The following is an 18,756-nucleotide window of genomic DNA, read 5'->3' as shown; positions in this document are numbered from 1 at the left end:
AGCCTCTAATAGGACTCTTAGCAGCCAGGCATATTTTTAAAAAGGTTTGCTGAAAAGAGCCTAGCTGTTTCAAAACCCGGGTGTCACTGCTGTGATTCCTCTATCCAGTTTTGCAACAGGCTCCGTCCAGTATCCCATTTTTCCTCAGAGACTTTCAGCATGATTAGAGCTTCAGGGTCATGAGGAGCAATTAGGAAAGCTATTTGTACTAGAAAACTTTCTCTTGCTCTAGGATACTCGCCATGTTAACAGCCCTTTAGGTTACTCAGAAAATAGTCTCAAAGACCACAGCTGTTTCTAAAACCCAAATAGGCCCTTACATTTCTGTGCCACTTAGAAGCAGACAGTAAAATGTATCCCTTCTGGATACAAAGGAACTTCAATATGATGGCAGGTCTTGAATTTTCTTTGTAATTATTTTCTGAATCTGGAGCACAAATGTCAACACAAGATATCTAGAGTACTTGCTGCCTTCTGCTCCCCAAGCCCTAGCAATGGGATGCCATTAAGACAGTGGAGCAATATAATATCCTACGAGAAATGAGATGATTGAAGTTTTTGAAAACTGAATTATGACACAGAGCCAGAGAACTGATTGACCTTGACACCAGATCATAAGCATGTTCCGTTGTCCCTCTATATATTTTCTCCTCTAGAGCCATAGCTGTATACCATGTTCCAGGGCATGTGCTCATTTGTCCCAGTAAAGAGACCTCATCTTGATTTTTAGCCGAGAAAGTTTATACGATGATCCCCTGTAATTTTCCACACTTTGTTTTGTTCACAGTGGCCATGTGTGGGCTTAACACTTGGGCTTTCCTGCGTATGTGCCCCTAGGCCGACAGCAGAGGCTAACTAACCCTGAGACTCAGGAGGCCGGCAGGTGACTAGAGTGGCCATTCACCAACATTGTACCAATGTCTAGTGTATGTTCTGTATCTCCATATCCAGAACACATAGAAACACAATCCAAGTGGTATGAGTGTAAGCAGTAGCCTTCATGGACAAGTGAAACTGGAACTTTGATGAGTGAATGGAGTCAGGTTTGAAGCAGGTGAACAGGACGAAAATGAGCAAGGAGTTTGGGGAGATGCTGACAAGTTTATATAATGTGCTGGGACCAGTGTATCTTTAGAAATATTGGAGCAGAGGATTGAAAAATAAAAATGGAAAAGCAAATTGGGTTTGTATTACAGAGGGCTCTGAAAGCAGATTAAAGAGTACATACATATTTTCTAATTCTTGGCAACACTGTAGTGTTCTAAACAGAGCAAGGGTAGGATGGAAAGTTACTTCAGAAAGATTCATTGACTCCAATGTGTTGTTTGGCTGCGTGAAGATGGGGTGGGGTGTTCTCTCTTATAAGAGTGCCCCAGTAGATCAGGCATGGATGGAGAAGGCTATGAGTTTCAGAAATAGGCTGGAAATGAAAAGAGATGTTTTCCAAATAAAGAACTGGCAGGCCTTGCTCACTGCCCCTTATTTGGGGGGAAAAGTAGGTACTGGAGTCATTGATACCTCTAGGATTTTGAGCCTCCTTGGCTGTGGGAGAGAGAAGACTGGAGGGAAGCCAATTTTAAGGAGAATGTTAGCTCAGCTTTAGTTTGAAGTGGGCATACATTATCTGGGAAGAAACATCAAGAAATAAATTAAGGATGTAGCGCTGGAGACGTGTAGGATGTGTGAAAACAATAACTCCATCATTAGGTGAAATGGGAATAGTTATTCTGAACAAAAGGCTGGCCTAGGAGTGTAGGCGACTCTCAAACACTCTTCATAAGCTCCTGCGCCCAGGGACAGGAACTTAAAAGATGATGATGTCTGTGCACAGCAGGGAAGAAGAAAATTACATTTAGAGGTAAAAGAGGCAGGATGCTGAAGGCAATTAGCGTCGAGAAAGAAGATAGCAAGCTGGTGCTGTCCATCATTCCTTTTCTAGCCTCCTCACTCGACCGCACTTGAATGATGGTGGTATCTTAACTGAGGAGCAATGCTGCTCTGCCTGAGATACTGATCAGAGAAGAGCCGTAGAAGAAAAGCCGTCTTCCCAGCCTCACTCACTCTGGCTTTGGCGAGTGCTTTGCTAAGAGACTTTGAATAAAGCATGAACATCATCCACTCACGCCACCTCCTCCCCTGATGGGTACTTTTCAACACATATATCACAAACGAGGGACTGCTTGTGCTGCAGAAAAATGCTGCAGAAACAATTCTTGATCATCCCAGTCCAAAACTGATGAGAGAAACATTTATGGTAAAATCTACAATCACTTAATCCTTTATTCTTAAACCAAAAAGAACCTAAAAACCAACTTCAGGGTAGAAATTTTACTGTTTGATAATGAATAGCCACCCTAGTCCCCACCAGTGGTGTTATACGTATCTGATAGTTGTACTATGTTATGTTTTGAAAATCCCCCTGAAACACTTCTATCTTTTGAGGATTTGGGAGGAGGAATTGTGGTCTTATATGTTGTAGGTTTCGCTGTATCATCACAGTTCATTAGTGTTTTAAGGGGGAAATAGACATATAATCTGTCATTTTCAAAAGGCCCATATAATTATTTATTTTCCTTCCTCCTGTTGAGCTGTCCCTTTGGTTTGGCCTCACTGAGAGGGGGGAGTTCGGCCAACCCGTTCCGGAATTCCATTCTTTTAGCTCCTTGTGAAGCCTGTTAGAAGCTTCAGAGATGCTCATTATGCATAGCATTCAACCAGAGAACAAGCTACTGGGTTTGCAAAAGGGAATTTGGGATCATAGAGGCTCCATGAGATGCACATTTCTCTACCTGTACTTCTTCTGTCTTTATAAGTACTTTCTACTTAGGTGTTTCCTTTCCTCCCCAAAGCTGGCGTCCTCTGTGCAGTGCGTTATATATAGCCTTTGTGCACCCTCCTTCTCACCTGCTCTCAAGGATAGAATTTTATCAACCTGTATATATGGTTGAAAATGACTGCTAAGGCATAACTGATATTTATTTTGAAATTTACATACCATCAGGAAATAAACATTAGACAAAGCAGTTAATTACTAATTGTGGCATTTCAGGAATCAGTCAGCTCGCTGGAGGAATTTTGGAAGGGGCGTGGTGAGCACTTGCTCTATGTCCCTGAAATCACAACATTATTAGGACCCTTCTGTTCATAAGATCAGATCAGAGGAAAATGAATACTGCTATGAATAACAATTTAAAAAATGGATGGAAACTTTGTGGGTCAAGAAGTAAGTTACGCATAGTTCAGGGTTCTGATTATAAAGCAATAGCAAGAGTAATTTTAATGTTTCTCTTTCGCTCTCTCCATATATTTATTTAGTCTTTTTTGTGTTCTATTTTCTCCCAAAAGCATCTCTAGAGAGCATGTGTGATGTCTGGGTACTTGCCAAAACCAGAAGCAGCAAGTGACTATAAAGCAGAACTTATCTTTCAAGTTCTCATTTTCCATAACTCTCTATGGGACTGAAAGTGCACACACGCTAGCCTGTCAGATGTGAGCAATCCACACCTCTCTCCTTTCAGCAGCACTGCAAGACAACCCTGCAAATCCTGCCATTACACCAGAATAACCAAAATGTGGTCGCTCCAGCTTTCTGCACCTGGGGCAGTTTGGAGTAATGAGTTGAAATATCTGAGAAAAATATGCCCCGAATTGAACAAAGGTTTGGTCTTCACAGAAGACCAAGCGAACATTCGCCCGAGATCACCGACCGTTCCACAAACATGTGAGCAGCACAACACCCTGCTTCCTAGACCACTCCCACCAGGAACTGTAGACCACACGTTATGAAATTAATTTAGCGGATGTGTTAGGAGCATGCTGTCCACCCGTCGTCGGTAGTAAGGAGTGTGGCATGCTAGGTGTCCTGTGGCTCCATGCAGGCACTGTGCATCGCATCATCTGCCACTATTCTGCTGGATATTACAGCACATTTCATAAGCACTATAACACTTACATAGCAGACCTGCATGATGACTTTTTATTGTCCCTTTTACCTGAAGTCTAAATTTACGCCTTTGCAGCTTTATGAAATACATTGTTGGCTTCATCTCTGGCATGTGCCTTCCTTAACATTCAAGGCGATGTATTATCACCAGTTACTGTGAGTCATAAGTTATCTGACATCCTGATAGAAAAGGCTTTCTTATCCACTTGTTTACTTGAGCCAGCAGAGTCTAGAGAAGGGTTTGGGTCCAGGGTGAGGGGAAGAGAAGGATTCTGTCAAGGATTTGATTAAACAGTGCCTTAGTATAATGGTTTCTGTTGGTCAAAAAAGTGTTCCTTTTTATTCTCTAGTTTCATAATTAGTTACATTGTGCACTGACGAGGAAATGAAATTCTTATGGTTATTTGATTTGACCATGAAATGAAAAAATGCAAAAAAAAGTGTTAGACTTAAAATGATGTTATGGTTGAGATATCAAAATGGATCTTGTTCAGAGAAACTTCCTATTGTTTTTCACCTTCTCTTTCCCTTTTTATGGTCTAAATGGACTAATTATTTGAAATAGAAACACATTTTAAATGAAAGAAAATCATTAATGTTTAATTTAGTTTCAGGTATACAACTAGCCTATAAAGTTTTGGGGGCCATACCATTAAAATCTAATTGAAAGAGAATTCTAAAGTATTTTTCCTAAGAAATGTTAGGGCCTTCTGAGTCTGAGCACTGCTGCTTCTATAAATCCTTAAAAATGTTGATGAATGAGTGTGGCTTTGTGATTGATAAGGTTCTTAGTTCACTTTACAGGCAGTTTAATTGTTTAGCATTTTTATGTGGAAAACATATTAAAAGGGAATATGCCACTCTGATTTAATAGTTTCTTGAGGAACTGCTGTTTATATCTCTTATAATTGCTGTTATAAGTATTTCATATAATCCAAATAGTTAGGGCAGTGTGAGGCACCAGAAATTGAGGAAAAAGCATCAAGTGCCTGTGAATTGGTCCTTCTTCATAGCATCTTATTGTGTTGTAAGAAGATACATTCTAATGATTGATTTGTTCAGCTATTTCTTACTTATGGGCATAAGAGTTTAGATTTGTTTTGTTCTATCCTGGTCTTACATGATATCAAACAACCAATTTAATTAATTTAACAAAACTGACAGACTGATCTAATTTAATTGTTCTACAAATTAACCGATTTAACTGGCAAACCGGGGATCTTTTAGGAGGGAAGGGTAAATGGACAGTGCAGCAAGGGGTGGGCATTTTTCCAGGACTTGAAGAATCGTAAACTTTATAAGGTATTCAAAAGAAGATACACATCAAAACATGAAAGGACACACTAGAGACTTTTTATTTGGCAAACAGTGTGACTGAGTTGAATGTGGGCCAACTAAGTGTCCCTAAAGATCCCTGAGAGAAATGTATCTATAAATCAAAGTGAGGAAGTCAGGGCTTAGTAAAGGATGAGGCTGAATGGAAGTTGCTGTGGAATTTGTACTTTCTTAAATTTATATTGGGCCTTGTTTTGAAAGAAGGGGATGACATTATTCTTTTTCCTTTTTTTTTAAAGTTTGTATGGTTCTGATAGGGGAGTCTGAACAGAATTTAATGAGTTTTATCCAGAAGAATAGACTACAGAGTCAGATCTTTGGAGAAAGCACTGAATTTTCAGACCAACAGAATGACTATTTACTAAGAAATGCTCCTTTTCTTCTGACAGGATCATGTCTTATAATTACAGCGTTAAGAATGAAGATAAAACACTGAATCACAATATTTCTATCACAAGTTTTATAGCTCCTACAACCTAGAGTAGATATTCTTTGCCTCTTCCCCTCTTAACCATTGTCTTTTGTTTTATTCCACTGGGTTATTTATTGTGAGTAATTTAATTTTTCTTTTACACCATGAAGTCTGAATTCTCTCTCTTTTTTTAAAAAATATATTTATTTATTTGTTTTTATTTTTGGCTATGTTGGGTCTTCGGTGCTGCGCCCAGGCTTTCTCTAGTTGCGGCGAGGGGGGGGTCCACTCTTCGTTGCGGTGCGCGGCCTCTCATTGTCGTGACTTCTCTTGTTGCAGAGCACGGGCTCTAGGCACGCAGGCTTCAGTAGTTGTGGCACGTGGGCTCAATAGTTGTGGCTCACGGGCTCTAGAGCACAGGCTCAGTAGTTGTGGTGCACGGGCTTAGTTGCTCCGTGACATGTGGGATCTTCCCGGGCCAGGGATCGAACCCGTGTCCCCTGCATTGGCAGGCGGATTCTTAACCACTGCGCCACCAGGGAAGCCCTGAACTCTCTTTACCATCACTTAAAATCAGTCTTTCCCCTAACTTCTAATCATATTTCTCTGTGCTAAATCTTCCTAGGTGGTTATTTCCATTAGCATATTTAATTGCATACTTCTCTTAAACATACTGTCTTGCTTTGATGTTGAAGACACCAGCTCTAGGAAACTTAGATTCTAGAGGTGCCTCTGCAACTTACTGTCTTTGTAACTTCTAGCACATTGCCTAACCTTTAGAGGTTGTTCTGCTATCAGAAAAATGGGTATAAAAAACCCAATTATCCATTACTCAGAGAAGTTGTGGGATTGGAAAATGAGTATATATATGTAAAAATGACTTATGGATAAGGATAAGTTGGTTGTGTTTTTAGTTTCGTATAGTTGAGGAACTGTGGGCTTGGGGGAATTTAAGAGACTTGTGCAAAGTCCCAGAGTAGTCAGTAAATGAGATAGTGACTAACCCCATATCTTTATCTCCAATCCAGTATTTTTATTTAATTTGAAAAATTAATTGACTCATTCATCTATTTTAAAGTTAAAAGTTTTAGGTGAACATTTTATCAAAGCATAACATACGTATAAAATATTTATACTTTTAATGTATTTGTACATTTTATCTTTTATACATATATTTATTTTTACCTTAAGCAAAGTATAATGTACATATAGAAAAATGCACAAATTATAACTGTACAGCTTGATGAAATTTCAAAGTGATACAGATCTCAGAAACAGAATGTTACCAGCACCGCAGAAGCCCACCTCCTGCCTCCCTCCAGACATAATCCCCTCCATCCCCAACCCAAGGATAACCACTATTCTGACTTCTAATACCATAGATTAGTTTTACCTGTTCTGACATCATAGGCTGCAGAGGGAGAAGTAGAGCTGGGGTGTAGATTTGCCAGCCTCAGCCTCCTCCTCCATGAGCTCTGAAACTAACATGGCTGGTCAGTTATCCCACATGGGGCCCAAATTGCCAGGCCTTTATATCCTCACCTCCATCAATTATTGAATGTGGGTGAGGCAGTTCTCTGCAGCTGAGGTGCTTGCTGAAGGGTTTGACAGCTATCTTCCACTACATTCCCAGAAAATTCCATTAGGGGCATCTGGGTGGTGCATCTCTGTGTCTACCCTGTTATAAAAAAGGAACTATACAGTATTTACTCTGTTGTTTGATCTCTTTTGCTCAACCTTATGTTCGTGAGATTTATCTGTCTGTAGCTGTGTGTAGCTGTAGTTTGATCATTCTCTGTGTGTAGCTGTAGTTTGATCATTCTTATCATTGTATAGTATTTCATTATGTGAATATACTACCAATTATGTTTCTATTATATTGCTGATGAATATTATGGAATTTTCTCAGTTTGCGGCTATTAAAAGTAGTGTTTTTATCAAAGTTATGCATGTCTTTGGTGGTGAGTATTTGCATGCATTTCTTTTGGTAACTGAATATTGGGACTTGGGGTGAGGCATATGTACCCAAGAAGAAGAATTAATACTGTGTTTATATGTTCCACTTCAGTGGATACTGCCAAACAGATTTCCAAGTTGTATGAGAGTTCCAGTTGTTCCACACTCTTCTTACCAACACTTGACATTGGCTATCTTTTCCATTTTAGTCATTTTGGTGCATATGTAGAGATCTTGCATTGAAGTTTTAATTTGCATTTCTCAAATGACTAATATGCTGAACCTTTTCTTATGTTTATTAGCCATTGGAATATCCTATTTTGTGTAGTGTCTTTTCAAATAGGCTAAAACTTTTTGATAGAAAAATTCATATGAAAGTAATTCTGAAAATAATGTTATTAGGTGCTGTTAAACATCTATATTCAACATCTATGTTGAATCGGTAAATTTTGTTAATTGTGGTTAATGTTAATTCACATATCCGTATGAATTGTTTTGTTTGCCTGTTCTATCAGCTATTACAAGAATTGTGTTAATGTCTTCATGCAAGTGTGAATGTGTCTACTGCTCCCCATAGTGTTCTGTCAGTTTTTTCTTTATATATTTTGAAGATGTTTTATTGTGAACATAGATATTTAGAGTTGTTATATCTTACTGTTGTGCTTGCCACTTTATCATGATGAAATATTTCTGGTTCTCTAGTTATTCTTCTTGCTAAAGTCTACTCTGTCTGATAGTAGTATGGCTGATCCAAAGCTCAACATCTTGAGTTTTCCTCTTATGCAAAATTTTAGCCCTCTAGGGACTTCCCTGGCGGTCCAGTGGTTAAGACTTCGCCTTCCAGTGCAGGGGGTGCAGGTTCAGTCCCTGGTTGGGGAGCTAAGACCCCACGAGCTTTGTGGCAAAAATAAAAAAACAACCCCAAACATAAAACAGAAGCAATATTGTACAAATTCAATGAAGACTGTGGAAAAAAATTGTCCACATCAAAAAAAAAATCTTAAAAAAAATTTTTGGCCCTCTAATTCTCATTGCTTCCATGACTATCTGAGGGGTCATTTAACAGATCTGTAGATACAGATCTATAGATATATCCAGCTTTATTAGTTGTTTTTGTGGAGTGCTTTTCTATTGGAAACTACTCCATCTTCTCTCAGCCTTTTCACTTAGACCAAAATAATATCTCCAGGTTATGATTTATTTGTATATCAAAGAATTACATGAGTATTGTAGAAAAATTAGAAAATGCAAGAAAAAAGAGGAAAAGACCCTTTAACTACACTGTTTTAGCTGTCTATAGTTGTATAACAAACTACCTCAAAAACCATTTTATTTTTACTCACAATTTTGTGGATCTGATAATGTTTGGTTGGATAGTTTGTCTCTGATTTATCAGGTGTCATTTCCAGAGGATCCATTTTCAAGATAACATCCTCAGTCACATAGCTTTGGTGCTTTGGTGAAGCCAGGAAATTGCTTGGCGCAATACAATTAATTAGACTACAGTTTTTACTGGGCTTTTACCACTTTTCACATGTGTTCATTTTTTCTCATGGCTTTGTGTATAATTCTATGATATTTTATCATGTATGGATTCATGTAACTACCATGAGCATCAAGATACAGAACTATTCCTTCGTCACAAAGGAGCTCCCTTGTGCTGCCTCTTTATAGGCATACACACTCTTTTCTCACCACCTAGTGTCTCATCTAGGACCTCTCTCCAGGTAGCCTAGGCTTCTCACAGTTCAACAAGTTAAGGATAGTTGCCCTTCTTACTGTGTGACTCAGGGCTCCATGAGACTACAAAAGAGGCTGCCAGTCCTCTTAAAGCCTGGTCTCAGAACCAGTATGGTATCACTTTCATCATATTTTGTTGGTCAAAATAGCTATAGGCTAGCCCCAATTCAGCAAGAGGGGTAATATACTCTCCTTCTCATTGGGAAGAGTGCCAGTTTGCAACCCTTAATCCTTCTCTGCCATATGCCTTCAGAGAATCATTTACAGTATCTTGGCAAAATAGTGTAATAACAGCTAACTTTCACTGGCATTCCCTACATCGTATATTCAATATTACTTTATTCATTATCATAATCCTGAGATAGGACCTATGTATATATCAAATATTTTTCTTTAAAATTTAATACATCTATTTAATTGTAGAAGTAAACATGAAGACATGTTTATTAGAGAAAAAGCTGCAAAGATACAGGAACATATGGAGTAAAAATGAAATTTCTTCTAAGATCCCTCCTTCAGTTTCTCTATTTTCTGAGATAACTATGGTTAGCAATATAGTGTGTATCCTCCTAGGACTTTCATATGAATTTTTATGCCCGTATATTTGCTACCATATCATACTTGACCCTGATAATATTTGGTGCATGTATGATGCACTCATGCAGAAAATATGGTTCAAAGCTATGGTCCAAACAAATGAAAATAAGAAAGCTTCCTCTCCCCTAATTATTCAGGTTTATTTTCTTTCCTCTTGTCAGTATAATATTGGTAGCTATTTTCCAGTACTTTGATGACTTTCAAATGTTTCAAGTAAAATCTTCTGTTCCCTGGAGACTATTTTGTTTCATCACCAGTCATTGGTCTATAATGCATGTCAGAAATGTAGGTGACCAATGTATTTCAAATAAGGCTAATGTCAACAAGCTTGGTTTCACATGTAAGTGCAATTTATCATCACTTAATTATTGAGCAAGTCTTAAATATCTCTTTTAGAAAAGACTGATTCTTAGCTTTATAAGACTTTAGTACATAACCTATATATTTTTAGTGTGACTTACATATAAAATGAGTTTTACTTTAAAATTCTTATGTACATAAGTATTTAAAAATTTCAGACTAACAGAGCATCTAGAGGAAAGCAAAATTATTCATAGCATTTAGTTTTAGGCTTATAAGTCAGTACAGGTTCAGCAAGCCTGTGTCATTATGTGCTATGGGGAATTACCTTCACCAGACTCATGAATGAGAATTATATGCCTTCAAGTGAAGCATCATTATAATGGTCAGTTTCAGTTTTGATTCATTAAATCTAAGCTTGTATTATTTTGTAAAATATGTTATAAATCATAAAGCCCAATAGCAATCATTCATATTATGATGCTTTTCAAATTTAAAATATTTGTCTCTCTGATTTGGTCACATTTAGTCATATGTTCATACGTTCAAAGTATAGAAGTAGACTTGCTTTCTAGGAGACTGAAGTTTTTATCTGAGCAGTTGATCCTATCTCCTCTGCCCTTTTTTTGGCATGTCCTCTGCCATATATTTTCTCCTTTTCTTGAATATGCAAACACTTGCCCTCCCGACAGGACTCCTTATTTTTAAGTATTCAGTATTTCTGTCTCCTAAAACAAGTTGAATCTCTTCCCTTCATCTCTACTTAGTTTGTTGTATGGCTTTTTCTTTCTCCTGTCTGTTGAATTTCTTGGAAGAGTTCACTTGCTGCTTCCATTTCTTCTTGTCCTTCTATTTCTAGTTCAGTGTTCATTTTCAACACCAGACTACCTGTTCCTCCCCCTTTAGCGGTTGCTGCTGTTGATCACCACGTGTGTGTGTGTGTGTGTGTGTGTGTGTATGTCTGTGTGAAAATCTATTCCTTTGGCTTTCATACTCACTCTCTCCTCTGAGGTTCCTCTGTGACATTTTTGCTGGCCGTGTGTATTGACTTCCTAGGAGTTTATTCTCAGAACTCTTCGTATTATAAATGCTTCTCTCCTGGGCTAGACTCATCTACTCTTAGTGTTCCCACTTCTACCTAACACAGTTTTAAAAAGGTCTTATTTTGAAATAATTATAGACTCACAAGAAGTTGCAAAAATAGAGAGTGCCCATGTACCCACCAGCCAGCTTTCCCAATGTGTCATATTACATGCAATTAGGGAAGAGTGTCTCAATCTTGCACTATTGGCATTTTGGGCTGAATAGTTCTTTGTTGTGGAGGCTGTCCGGGGATTGTAGGATGTTTAGCAAAATTCCTAGACTCTACACATTAGATGCTAGTAGAAACCTACCACCCTCAGTTGTGGAAACCGATAAGAGTCCTCTCCTCAAGCTGTGACACCCAAAGTTTCACCAGACGTTGGCAACTATCCCTGGGGAGCAAAATTTTTGCCCCACATCTCTCCTTCTCCCCACATTTGAGAACTACTGAATTAGAGAGTCAGTAAGCATTTATCAAGTTCCTATGAATGTGAGGCTCTAAGCTAGTGCATGTGAAGTCTTGCTTTTTTATGTTTTTCTGCACCTAGTCCAAGGTAAAGTGGCTTTTCTCTGAGAGTTTCTTATCCATGAGATAAAAAAAGAGTTTTATCCTTTGATAGAAATGGCCACTCTCCTAGATATTTGGTTCTCAATTGAATAGCTATTTGATCTTTTAAATGCAAAATAATAAAATTTTCTAAGGAAAAACTCACCACCATATTGTTGAAAATAATTATTTTACTTGACAGTATATATCAAATTTGTGTGCCCAGCTTTGAGAAGAATAAATCCAGTTGTCATCTCTTTGGAGATCTCAAAATATGACCCTTGTAATGTGAAGCTTAAAACACTTCGCTGAACATTATGAAAATTATTTCCATATCTTCATGCAAGTATGGAACATGCATTCTTGTTTTGCTTTGGAAACATACATTCCAAGACTCTGATAGAGTTGTACCTTTGATTCTAAATTATGTCTTAGAATCTCCAAGTTAAGTTAACTTGCAGATCTCCAAGTTACTAATTTGGAAAAGTACATTTCTTTGTTGAATTTGGAAGAAATGTAATTGTTACTTCCTTATTTATGATTTACTGCTATACATAGTATCTTACATTTCTAAAGCAATATGTAGTTTTCTAAATTGCTTCATATATATCATTTGAGATGATTTTAGGAAGTGTATGGAACATGGGAGTTGCTTAGTAAGTATTAATTACCCAGGCTACCTTATTTAAATCATCAAGGAAAACAACCTAAATTTTTCTATTTTAAGGGAAATAAACTCTCAATTACAATCTTATTTATCTTTATTTTCCTGTCACTAGTTGTTATTTTCAACTCATTACATGTTCGTCACAAATTTTACCACATATTTTGCCAATTCTCTTTTCATTTTATTGAAAACGCTAATGGTCAACTGTCAATTCCCCCTCGCACAAAAAAACCTGAAGAGAGAAGGCATTATCCTACATAATGAGTTTAATTGACTAATGGCAAGAGGAAACAGAGGAAACAGAAAAACATTCAGTCATCTGCAGCATAGGATTTGTATCCTTCAAAATAACTTAATTCTGATTTCATTTGATTTGATATAGGTCCAGGAATACAGGATCATACCATCTGCCTTAGTTTTGATAGTCTTTGTTGTGTTTGCCTTTTAGCCTCTTAAAAAAAATACAACTGAAATGATAGTTTATAAACAATATGAAATAGATCCAACCCTGATTTTTCAGGAAGGCATATTGTCACCAATTTTTATGAGCCAAATGAAATAGGAGTGTCTTATTTCCCTTTGGTTCAAACGGAATAGAACTTGCGTAGCCTGAATTCTGTACTTTACCTGCACAGCCATAATTCCAGGCAATCAAATGAAGACCCTCAAATGTATGTAAGTGCAGTAACAGCACAAAACAGCAGTAAACAGAGAGGGTGCTAGACGGTCTTGGCTTTAGGATATTGGGTATACTAGGGACATTACTTTCCACTGGCTACTTTTATTTTTATTAGAAGACTTCTTGAACGATGCTATTTTTGTTGTAAATGACGAATTAATTAGAAATAATTTTAGATAGGTTAGAATGATTAATCTGAGATACTGATAAAAATTAGGTATTAGTTCAAATTCAGACTTCAGAATCTTTTTTTCCTATTTAATAAACAAACAACAAAATCCAACCTTGTACATAAGCCATTCATTATGACATCTATAATGAATATGAGTTCATAGTAATCTAGAGGAACTATTTTATCCCCAAAGAAGACTTGTCCCACCCCAAGCTATACTATACATGCTTTTCAAAATAAATGCCAACCAGTTCCAGTCTTGAGAGATACATTTCATGTGAAAATAACTAGAACACTGGTTTTACATTTCAAATTAATAATAAAATACACCCCCAAAGGTACTGATTTGTTTCATCTATTGTAAACCAGAAGTCTTATTAAAAACGGAGACTTCTTTGATAACATGCTCCATTAAACTGCATTTTCAAATGTGTGGTTAATTCTCGTGAGTGTTAGATAAATGGTATCATGTTTTTTTTTCTTTTTTTTAAAAAAATACTTGAGCCATTCCAAAATGCCTTCTGAAGTAACTGGCAGTGCAGCATCTGTGAAAGCAAATAGACCTGCCTGTATGTTCTTAGCAATACCCAGAGGCAGCCTCATCCATTAGAGCTAGTTTTATTGAAGGGAGATGTACTGGCTAAGGCATCAGCTTGTTTCTAACTCTTTCGAAAAGGCATTACAGAATCTTTATCATCCACCTTGACCATCTCTAGAGAGCAGACCCTTGGTTTTCCTAATACCATCTGAAAAAACTGGACTTGTTAAATTTCCATGAGATTAAATATCCTTTTTCATCAGAGTTACCAGCCTTTTTTTTCAGCTTTGTTAATGAAGGAAAGTCTCCATGCTTTGAATACGTTCATTACATACAAATTATAGTTAAAACAGTGGCTTCCCAACCCCAAGAATGTAAGTGCTAATGAACAGAAAAAGGGTCGCCAATGAAAAATAGCTCAGGCAAGCTACATCACCGCACCACTGTTTGCAGCACTTGGGAAAAGGTTCTAATATTAATGCTTCTTGTCAGAGAACCCTTACAACCTCTATTAAATTATCTTCTCTATGGAAGGTGCTGTAGTTATAAATAGGCTCACAATGAATTCTGAATTCTCTACATGTAAATCATGCCACATACCATTATCTGATATCCTTGAATTAGGTATGTGTGGCCTTGGGGGCAGTAAAGGATAGGTCCACGCAGCCAGCTGTCTCTTTTCGTAATAACGGCTGCACGTTAAAGACTAACCGCCAGACAATAAATAACATTTTCAAATCTGCATCTAGACTTTGAGTGGGAGAGAAATGAATAATGATTTCCTTGTGTTAGATTGGCCGTAAGCAAAAGGTCAAACCTTTCAGCAAAAGGAACAACAGCCTTACAATCCAGTTAATCATAGACAAAAGTCTGTGTGTGTAAACCTGTAAGCAGGATAATTAACGGGTCTCCTTGCTTTTATTGTATACCATTGTGCCATTTTATTCTTGAAAACCCCATTTTCTCTCATGTCTATTGCTCATTCTGACTCTCTTTAAAGGAAGGTGAGAGGTTAACAGATTAAATTCAGTTAAGAACAAGAAGCTGGGAGTAATTGATATTATATTTGAGCATTGTATTTAAATAAGTCAGGTGCATCTTTTCAATACCAGTAAGGTCTATCTGTATGGATTATACTGCGTTAGAATTCTGTATTTTTGAAGTATGGTAAAATATCAGAGCGCATTTGCATATCTTCTGTGAGAACATACATAGTTCTGTTATTGACTGAGTTTAGTAGGTAAGCAATATGCAAGAAGAAGCAACGATCTTATATTTAAACAACAACAACAACAAAAAAACGGGGATAAATTAGTTCTATGAAAAACCTGCTTGAGATTTTAATTTTCTTCCTCCATACAGCTCTGGAAAGATCACCTGCATCAAAAGACTGAAGTCATGTTAATGTTTCTTTTATGAGAAGAAAGATCTGATGGGCTGGTTTATTTGGAAATAATTTTTATTTTATTATTTTGTTTGTGTGATTGTGTGTGTGTGTCCAAATTGTGCTTTAACTAGCTACGGTACGGGAGCTCAGCTACTAAAATGTATTCTGTTTAACTGCAAATAATAAACTTCAGACTCTTAACTGCTTACTTCCTTAACCTCCTCTATCCCTGTGTTTCTGCATGAACAACACAAGAAAACCCCTGCTTACACCCCGCCTTTCAGGAGGCAGTTTTTCAGGAGTGATACAAATATTGTTGTTTTTGCTGGCAAGTAATTCACCAGTGGCTCATTTCCATCAGCTTTTATTTCACAGCAATTGTAAAATAAACCACTCTTAGCACATGCTGTTAATATCTGGTCCCTGGGGTGTAACTGATGTTCGTGGTATGGGTCATGTGCTAGCTAAAGTGTGCACTAAAAAGGGAGGAATTAATAGTACTACCACTATTCAGGCTAAATGGTATTCAATGGACAATGTCGTCCCTTTTATAGTGTCATAGTATATCATTTTGTTGGTTTCTTTTAGAGTCTGATTTTAATGCAAAAATAAGCAAGAAAAGAGTCAGACATACTAATGTAATGAATTCTTCAGAGGCACAACTAATCATATGCTGAAGTTTCATTTATACATTATATTCTTTTCATTTTGCTTTTGACCTTCATTTTATATTTGATGAGACAGTGAAACTAGTGGTGCAATCACTAGATTCTGTGTTTCTGCATAACTTGATATAAATAATGCTACTCTTGTGTGCTTGACTATTTGTATATTCCAGTTACGTATTCTAAAAGTAAAAAAAGTAAGCCTTTTTTCCTTTAACTATATGTTCCTCTTAGGGATGTAAGTTACGTAATTGATTTTGAAGATGGAATTTATATAACGTGTTATGTACTAATTTTCATTGAACATTATTTTACTGTATTTTACTTGGCAATAATTAACAAGTTCATCATAATACAATTCTTTTAAAAACATTCTTAACACTTTCTAGATATTGTCACTTTCATGTTGACAACATTCCCTCAAGATTGATAGATGGCATGCTGTTCATTCTCCAGATAGAGACGTTGTCATACTGAAGAGGTTATTTGAGCATACAAAAGCATGTTTTAACGGCTTGTCAGTATCCAGTTCTGGCCTAGTTGCTTTCCTGTTCATACAGAACTGATGTTATTCAAGCATCACACCACCACGAGGTATAGTCCCTGCATATACAGCACCAGCATAATTTAAACTGCAACTCCCTCTCTTTTCCAAATTTGTACCCTTGCCTCTATTCAAACGTGGATAAAGTTCCTCTCAAAAAACCCCTGTATGCAGCATACTATTAAATACAGTCTGTTCTTATTTGCAGTAGTTATGTTGTAGACAGTCACTGTGAGCACTGAATTAGCAAATACTGAATTATTGCTTCTAGTGGAAATATAGGGTGAGGTTCCAGCAAGCCTGTAGTCACATTTTCACCAACTCATCAGTACATAACTCGATGTGCATTTCTGTTTAAGGGCACGTTATTTCATATACATTTTGATTCATTAATATTGAACTCATGGCCAACAGCCACGCCTGAAGAAAGCTCATCTACCACGTGTATCTTCTCTGTAAGACACATCACAGCCTTCCTGTGCTCAGGAACACGAGACAGTGCTTCAGACGATGCTTGGGGGCCAAGTTTATTTATTTATTTATTTTTAAGCTTTCACCACACTCACAGGTAGAAGCACCTTGAAATGCCAACCTTTTGAAAAGGAGAGATTCAGGAACAGTGAGCTCCTACATGGAGATGAAACTGCAGGTTTTTTCTTTCCTGCCTGCACATGCTTTCCCGTCACTCAGGTGTCCTACAGTTCTGCTCCAGCATGGAGTAAGTGTGCTGCACTGTCCTTCCCCGTCCATACCCATGTAGAGCAGACACCATTGCTTCCCCAAAGGCAAAAGGACCTTGAGGGCCATTTTAAACAGTGGATTCACAAGCGAAAAAGCACAAAAATGAGAAAACAGGGCACTAAATAGATGACCAAAAGGACACTTGTTTACCACATGAGAGCTGAAACAAGAAGGCAGAGCATTGTCTTATTCAACCTGAGCTGGGAATGTGTACTTTGTTCAACTCAACTTTCTCCCTGCTCTTCACATGTCTGCAGATGACTGTGAAAATGACTCTATGACTGATTTTGAGGTTACAAAGATATGTTAACAAGTAAGTTATTGACAAATACAGAATCTGCAAGATCAGCTGTATTCAGTGATATGGAAAATAAAATAGAGCAATGAAAACCACTTAAATTAGATTTATCCATTCCTATTTTTTTCTTATATATTACACTGTATTAGTTTTAGGTGATGATGATTTGATATACGTGTATATTATAAAACGATCACTATGATAAATTTAGTTAGCCTCTATCACCACATAACATTATAGAAATTTTTTTCTTGTGATGAGAATTTTTAGGATCTACTCTCTTAGTAACATTCAAATATACAGTACTGTATTGTTAACTATAGTCAACATGCTGTACCTTACATCCCCAGGACTTATAACTGGAAGTTCATATCTTTTGACCCCCTTCACCTATATCTATTCCTATTTAAAAATATTGTATTAGCTATTTCATCACTTGTCAAATTATCGCTCTTCCCTTTTCCAAATTTCCTGCTCCAACATTCCTTCCTAGACTTCGCCCGTTTCTCCTGCATCAGTTCCATTTTCTCTTTCTCCACCTTTTATTGGACAAATTGAAATTCTTCAACAATTCCTATGGCTGTAACCTGTCTTGGATTCCTGGCCTCTATTTGGTATCCTGATATACAGAGTAGTAGTTACTATTGGTATTCTTTACTGCAAAAGCATTGTTGTAGAATGCTATGGGAGTTTGTGCCAGTATCTTCCAGTGCCTTTCAATCGTCTACACTTGCACTTCCTTGAAACATGAGGCTCTAGCTCTCAGTCCAGGCAGCTAGAACATTCTACCCACACTGTCTTTGGTATTTCAGAAATGCTGAAAAAAATAAATCAATCAAACTTCAACTTTGAGTTTCAAAACAGACTTTCGGTGCCATTGTTGTAAACAAGAGCTTTGTGAGAGAAGGTAATTCATTTGTTTTTTGATTCATAGGAGACTAGTTTTGGGTAGCTTCCGTATTTTGAGGTCCATAGCAGCATTATTAGGGTTCCCAAACTGGACACAACCCAAACTGTGTTATGTTTGTTCACTAGACTCCTATCCAGCCTGGAAAATGATCAAATTACATGTAAAAATATGTAAAAATACCCCACAACTCATAATCATACTATAGAATGGAAGAAGCCAGACACAATAGCATACATACTGAT

The sequence above is a fragment of the Pseudorca crassidens genome, chromosome 3 (assembly GCF_039906515.1).
Source record: "Pseudorca crassidens isolate mPseCra1 chromosome 3, mPseCra1.hap1, whole genome shotgun sequence".
Lineage (NCBI taxonomy): Eukaryota > Metazoa > Chordata > Mammalia > Artiodactyla > Delphinidae > Pseudorca > Pseudorca crassidens.
This window is presented reverse-complemented; position numbering follows the sequence as displayed.